The sequence below is a fragment of the Bos javanicus genome, chromosome 16, assembly GCF_032452875.1.
Source record: "Bos javanicus breed banteng chromosome 16, ARS-OSU_banteng_1.0, whole genome shotgun sequence".
Taxonomy (NCBI): Eukaryota; Metazoa; Chordata; class Mammalia; order Artiodactyla; family Bovidae; genus Bos; species Bos javanicus.
Genome location: NC_083883.1, coordinates 78,223,148 through 78,230,797, shown reverse-complemented (window position 1 = coordinate 78,230,797; position 7,650 = coordinate 78,223,148). Strand labels below are relative to the sequence as shown.

General features: G+C 44.9%; 1 long non-coding RNA gene across 1 annotated transcript; it reads right to left on the bottom strand.

Moving 5' to 3' along the window:
• Positions 1 to 1,270: 1,270 nt before the first annotated feature.
• On the bottom strand, positions 1,271 to 7,345 carry LOC133228202 (uncharacterized). Its single transcript, XR_009730122.1, has 3 exons — positions 7,046 to 7,345; positions 2,955 to 3,067; positions 1,271 to 2,456 (listed from the first exon to the last, which is right to left on the bottom strand). It is a non-coding gene; the product is annotated as an uncharacterized LOC133228202 (long non-coding RNA).
• Between the last annotated feature and the right edge of the window lie 305 nt (positions 7,346 to 7,650).

The window sequence follows — 7,650 nt, the reverse complement described above, 5'->3', positions numbered from 1 at the left end:
CGCCAGACTCCGCTGTCCGTGGGATTCTCCAGGCAAGAACACTGGAGTGAGTTGCCATTTCCTTCTCCAACCATTGATTTAATGTCACAGGGAGTAACTGTTTGTCGTTTTATTATATTCTGGAATTGTAAGACTGCTGAAATTTACTACTAGAAACCGTGGGCACAGAATCAGATGGCTTGGCTTTCTTCCAAAAGAAAATGTTCCTCCCTTTTTTTTTTAAGATTTCAATTTTATTGATCATTAGCTTTTCAAGGACAAGGGTCATAGATTTTGCCAACTTTTCATTTTCTTTAGGAAAGGAAGACTCATATACTTAATTTTTTTTAATTTTGCCAAATATCTTGATAGAGATGAAATGGAGAGAAACCTGTTCAGTCAGAAGCCAGGGTGTTTCATTTTTCATGAGCGTTTTCAGGGTAAGTGGATTTTTTTCATAGTCGAGAAGAATGTGATTTTCTCTCTAGCACTTGCCTGCTGCTCCCTTCATGACACCTTCCCATTTTTCCTGACCGAGTCCAGATCCTCTGTGCTGCCACGTGTGCCAGGGAAGCTGGGCTGTGAGATAAGGTGAATCCATTTTCAATCCTTCACTTGTGACTAAATAACAGGGATCTGAGGGGCTTAGGATTTTAGTAAGGAAATATTGCCAGGCCAACAACCGACAAGTTACACCACATAGAGCTCTTCAAAATTGAATCAATTCATGTGGTCTTTATACCTGTAGTACACAAGGTATATTTTAAGAAATGTTTTTAACTAAGTGCATTTTAATTTTATGAAAACTATAAATAAAAAAATAAAACTATAGCTATAATTGCAACTGAGTACTCTGATTTTTTTCAAGTAAGCAATTAAAATAGAGTTTTCCCGTTGCATTTTAGCTTGATCCTTGACACATGAACTTTAAATAAGGGCCATTTGCTAGAATCTACAAGGAGAACTCTGGTGGAAAGAAGAGGACTTGATATGGGACAAGTGAAATATCACAAAGACAGACAAATAAAGAATCAAAAGACATAGTTATGCTTAAAAATACAATGATATTTTTGCATTCATCATTGCATTTTACAGGATACTGTTATTATTGTACAATGTGTTCAGTTGCTAAGTCGTGTCCAACTCTTTGTGACCACCAGGACTGCCGTCCACCAGGTTCCTCTGTCCACGCGATTTTCCAGGCAAGAACACTGGAATGGGATGCCATTTCTTACTCCAAAGGATCTTCCTGACCCAGGGATCAAATCCACGTTTCCTACATGGAGGGCAGATTCTTTACCATTGAGCTATCAGGGAAGCCATTATGCATGATAAATCACAATAGAGTATAAAAAACTTAAATAATAAGATCCCAGTGAACAACAAGCAGATGGTGTTTAATTATATATTATTGATTGATTGATTGTTAGTGGGAGCAGAGGTGGGGTGCAGAGTATGAATTTTGTGGTGCATTAGGTGAAACAAAGTAAGATGGATTTCTCAGTACTGAGTAGTGCTGGAGAGACTCTTCAGGATAGCAGTCAGAAGTGAATGTCTGTCTCTGCAAAACCTCTCTTGCTGTGCAGATTTAGAAAGGAAAGCAAGTTTTTGCTTGCAGGCATTATGTAACCGGCCACAGCAACTGGAGGGATTTTATTGCCTGGATCTGTGAGGTGCCAAACATGAACAGAAACTGCAGAACTGTAACAGTGGGATTGAAGATCAATTAAAACACTGAACTGAAAAAGACTGACTTTGGAGTGAGTGTGGAGACAGGGATCATCTCTAATTAGAGCAGCAGTTCCGAGGTAAATTACCACCCAGGTGAATTGTTTGGGCTTCACACGGGGTATAGATCAGAGTAAGAGCAGAAGATGGGCAGAGAGTGTCAACAGAAGACAATCGTCAGAGGATCGGGAGCAGGAAAATTGCACTAATTGCTCCTGACTACAATTCTCATTAATAATCAGGTGAGAATAAATGGAAACTAATACAGAAAAACATTGCTGTTAAATTTTCATACTATTTGTAGATAGTGGGCTTCCCTCATAGCTTAGTCGGTAAAGAGTCTGACTGCAATGCAGGAGACCTGGGTTCCATCCCTGGGTTGGGAAGATCCCCTAGAGAAGGAAATGGCTCCCCACTCTGGTATTCTTGCCTGGAGAATCCCATGGACAGAGCTGCTTGGCGGGCTACAGTCTATGGGGGTTGCAAGAGTCGGACACGACTGAGCGACTAAGCACACAGCACAGCACTTGTAGATAGTAGATATGTTTATGCATAGGTTAAACTGTTTAGTAAACTGGGCATATTATTTCATAGTCTAGGCTTTTTTCTGCCTGACTAGTTGTTGTATTAGCTTTATGTCATTGAATGCTTGAAGAATAGCTTTGAAGCATCGAAGATGCTTAAGACGGTAAGATGATGGATCTGAGTAACAGCTTTTGACAGAATTTTGATGCTCACAGTTGAAGACCCTGTAAAACAGCAGAATTGAAAGTAGCCTATTAGTTGGACATGTGTGCATACACATTAGCTCAGTACTAATGTGAATTAGGTCAGGCAATACTATCTTGCCTCATTGCTACACTATCCTGTTATCCACATGCCAAGTCACTTCAGTCTCGTCGACTCTTTGTGACCTTATGGACCATAGGCCGCCAGGCTCCTCTGTCCAGGGGATTCTCCAGGCATGAATACTGGAATGGGTTGCCAAGTCCTCATCCGGTGGATCTTCCTGACCCAGGGATCGAACCCATGTCTCCTACATCTCCTGCTCTGGCAGGCTGCTTCTTTACCACTAGTGCCACCTGGGAAGCCCCTGTTATCCACATAATATTGCAAAGAGGCCCTTGGAATACCCTTTCCATGAAAGGGAAGAACTCGTTCAAAGAATGTTTACTACAGACAGTTTATATATTCTGCTGACAATTACTTGCAGTACTGCCATCCATGCATCCGTCTAATATACACACCTGCACACAAACACATACAATACAGGAGGCAGGGCCCTGGCTTGCTGTGTAAGACGTGAACAAAGCTCCAGCCCCTTTCCTCGAGAAGTTCTCAGTCTGGTGAGGTATGGTCCCTGAGGAGGGATTTGAGAGCAGACAACGAGAAGGTCATTAAGAGTTTTAGGCAGACAGCGACATAATCTGATTTACACTTTTTAAATCTCCTAGGACTCTGCAGACAGTGTCTTGTAGGGAATCTAGAATGAAAGTGAAAGAAACAGTTGGATGCCGTTGCTGTGGGCAACATGAGAAAGGATGGTGCCTGAAAATAAGGACTGGCAGGGTGAGGCGGAGGGAAGGGGCAGGCCGCAAATGCAGTGTAGACTTGACGTCCCCACCTTGACCATGGCGGTGGGCATGGAGTGGGAGTGAGATGTAAAGGTAGAAAGGTTCAAATTTGGAACATTCTTTGTAAAAAAAAAAAAAAATTAAAAATCTAATTCATGGCACTTTAATACGGGAACCAAACCAGAAGAATTCGTTGGTTAAAGGGATGAGAGGATTTTTGAATTTCGAATTAAAGGATAGATGTGATACTGAAACCGGGGAACAGGATGAATCCCAGCGCTGAATAGAGATAAACTGCTTAGGAATCACTGGACTGCGGCTGGGATGACGGTGATCATCAGAGTTGGTTAAGCTAACTTCTCTCTTTTTCATCACCCACAACAAATTTTGGACAATTACCACCCCCGATATATTTTGAAACAAACAGGTACTTCCGTTCTTCAAGCTCCCTCAGATGCAGGGATTGCAATGTGGACTTAGGAATCACCCTCCTGCTGGGTAGGCTCCCAGAAAACATGCTTCTTGCCGGATAGAAGAGCTGGAGGAGGCCTCTCTCCCTCCCTCTTTCCTCTGCTCTTCCTTAAATCCCCCTTTGCCTTCCACCCATGACATCTGATGTGTGAGCCAGGAATCATCTGCTTGAGTGATGTGTCTCATTGTCTCTACTCAAGCTGCCATGACTCTTGCGTGTGTGCTAAGTCACATCAGTCATGTCTGACTCTTTGCGACCCCATGGACTGTAGCCCACCAGGCTCCTCTGTCCTTGGGATTCTCCAGGCAAGAATACTGGAGTGGGTTTGCCATGCCCTCCTCCAGGGGATCTTCCCGACCCAGGGATCAAACCCACATCTCATTACATCTCCTGTGTCGCAGGCAGATTCTTTACCACTAGCACCACCTCGGAAGCCTGCCATGACCCTTGCTTGGGTCCATAAAACATGATGAATACGAAGCACCATTTCTAGGTGGCAGCGTTAAGAAGCCCCACAAGATTATGAAATGCCAATCCAGGATTTTGATAAATCAACTCCAGTCTTCTTGTTAAGAAAGCAATCAATACCTTCATGCTTGAAACGACAGTGGGTAGGATTTTCTGTCATAAATTAATCCTTGCTGGTAGGGGATAGTACATTCAAGTGTCAATTTAGGCTAAAAAAGAATAATAACAATAAGTGGAGGGCAGGTTAGCCATGGATATAGTTGTATGAATCCAACTTAACTGAAATCTTAATCAATAGCATATGACATGATAAACTAGATTCTTTTTAAAGTTGTTCTTAGTTTAGAATCTCTTTTTGACAAACAACAGCTTGGCATAATGGAATAGGTCTGCCAAACACAAACTTAACCCAAAACCCGCTCCTCTCTATTTTAGCTTTGTGACTGTTGGCAAAGTTACTAACCTTTTTATGCTTACCTAAGGTGGTTGTGTCCAACTCTTTGTGACCCCTTGACTATATAGTTCATGGAATTCTCCAGGCCAGAATACCGGAGTGGGTAGCCTTTCCCTTCTCCAGGGAATCTTCCCAACCCAGGAATCGAACCGGGGTCTCCTGCATTGCAGGTGGATTCTTTACCAACTGAGCCACCAGGGAAGGTGGTTGTGAGAATGAAGTGAGAGCGCCTAGGTACAACGTGATGCATGAACTTTGAATGCGGTGAGCTGTTGGTAACAGTCTCCAAGCATCAAATTTCTCATGACAAATCCACAGGCTTGACGTGAAAATCAAATGATGTAACGCGTATATTAAATGTCTAGCAGAGAGAAAGTTCTCAAAGAATACCCAACACCTCACCTCTAGATCAATAACAGAGCTAAACTGCTTTCATATAAAATGTCTGGTGGAAATGAAATACACAGTAAAATTAAGTGTCCGTTTCTATAAGATGACGAGACAACTTGGAAGTGTTGGAATCTACCTGGTTTGAAGGTCTTTGAGGTCAGGAACTGAACGTAAAAATGAGGAGGCTCTAGAGAGCTAGGGGCTTCCCAGGTGGCTCCTGTGTGTAAAGAGTCCTCCTGCCGTGCAGGAGACGCAGGATATGCAGGTTTCATCCCTGGGCTGGGAAGACCATCTGGAGGAGGACATGGCCACCCACTCCAGTATTCGTGCCTGGGAAATCCCAGGGACAGAGGAGCCTGGTGGGCTCCCGTCCATGAGGTCGAAAAAGTCAGACAAAGCTGAAAGACCAAGCACACACTTAGAGAACGAGACATTCAGTGTCCACTGGAATTAACATTTGAATAAATGTCAGACGGAGGAGGAAAGCTCTAGGTATCCCTTCTAGAGACTCAAGAAGCCTGGCTGTCTGTCTAGCTAATCTTTTTGTTATGGCTCAGAAGTTTGTGCTTACCCAGCTAAGCCTCACCTCGGGTCCCCCCTTCTTGGAGTGCTTTCTGACTTGCGTTCCTGGCCTTGGATCATTAACCCTGGAGCTGTTACAGCCCCAGACCCTGGCAGCTCTGTCTCTAACCACGGCGCGGTGACCCGGCCAGGAGCCTCGGGAACCGCTTTTGTTGCTCTGAATAGCTCTGCCCTCTTGCTTGTTTGTCCCTATAAACTTTGAGCACCAGTAACGTGTGACTTCTGAGCAGCAGCATTAAGATCCGGGGTTTGGTTCACAGAGTTTCCTTTCCCATGGCAGGCGATCCTGGAGGCAGAACCATATCTGATCGCTGAGTAGACTGCAATGGCAGAGAGAGAAAGATCCCCCTGCCAACCCTCGCAGTCGGAGCAAGAAGCAAACTTGGTTCTTCTAAGTCCCTGTGACGTTGAGGCCATTGGTACCCACTGCCTAGCTTACCCTACCCAGATGAAAACCTTCATGAAAGGAAGCTCTCTACCCTTGATTAAAGCACTCAGATCTGCAGATCCAGACTAGTTATCTCAGGAGAGCTCACTGAAGATGCCTTATGTGCTTAGTCATTCAGTCATGTCTGACTCTTTGCCACCCCATGGACTGTAGCCCACCAGGCCCCACTGTCCATGGGAGTCTCCAGGTAAGAACACTGGAGTGGGTTGCCATTCGCTTCTCCAGGGGATCTTCCCAACCCAGGGATCGAACCCACGTCTCTTGCATTGAGGGCAGATTCTTCACTGTCTGAGCCACCAGGGAAGCCCAAAGCTCCCCTACTGAATTCAAATTCTTCAATAACAAAGTACGTTTCTGAAGTCCAGGTGGAAGAGTCAGCACATCTGGAGATATTTTAGCATCTTTTATTTGAAGTGTTATGCTCAAGGACCCAAAGGAAGGGTGTATTAGTTAGGATTCTAAAGAAAGAAAAAAATGTACCTTTTTCAATGTCTCTGTTTTGCAACATATGAAACAGCAGCTTTACTTGGTAGCAATATGGGTTCATGGCCAACTTGAATTAGCACCAGGTTCATGAAAATACTAATTTGAAAAGCTATATGCAGCCCAATGTTCATAGCACATTATTTACAGCAGTCAAAATATGTAAACAGCCTAAGTGTCCATGGATGGATGAATGGATGAAAAGATGAGGTTATGTATACAACTGAATGCTGCTCAGCCATAAAAAAATACAGTCCCACCGTTTGGCACAACATGGATGGACCTTGAGAGTATTGTGCTAAGTGAAATAATTCAGAAAGGCAAATACCATATGATTTCACTTACAAGCCACAGACAGAGAAAGGGAAGGAGGGGGGGAGGGGGAGGGGGTGGAGAGAGGAAGTGGGGAGATAGAGAACAAGAGAGGGAGGGAGGGAGGGATGAGAGAGAGAGAGAAATTGGCTTACACGATCGCAGAGTCTGAGAAGTCCCCGTGACCCGCCATCTGCAAGCTGGAGGCCCAGGAGAGTGGGTGGTGCAATCCAGTCTGAGCCCACAGGCCTGGGAACCAAGGAAAATCCCATTATGGAAACCCCAGCCCGGGGGCAGAGGAGATGTCCCAGTTCAACAGTGAAGCAAAGAAGGGGAGCGCTCCCACTTCCTCTGTCCGTCGTTCTAGTCGGCCCTCAGGACTGGATGAGCCTCCCACACACATGCTAGGGCAGGGCATCAACTTTACTGAGACACCCACTCAGTGCTAATGTCAGCTGTCATCCTCCCAGACACACCCAGAAATCGTGTTTCCTCTGGCACCCCAAGGCTGGTCGAGCTGACACATAAAACTGGCTGTCACCAAGAGGAACATAAAACAAGGCTACGAATCAAATGAAGAAGTGAAATGTCAGCGGCTTGGTCGTGTCCAGCTCTTGGTGACCCCATGGACTGTAGCCCACCAGGCTCCTCTGTCTATGGGATTCCCCAGGCAAGAATACTGGAGTGGGTTGCCATTCCCTTCTCCAGGGGATCTTCCCCACCCAGGGATGGAACCTGGGTCTCCTGTATTATAGGCAGA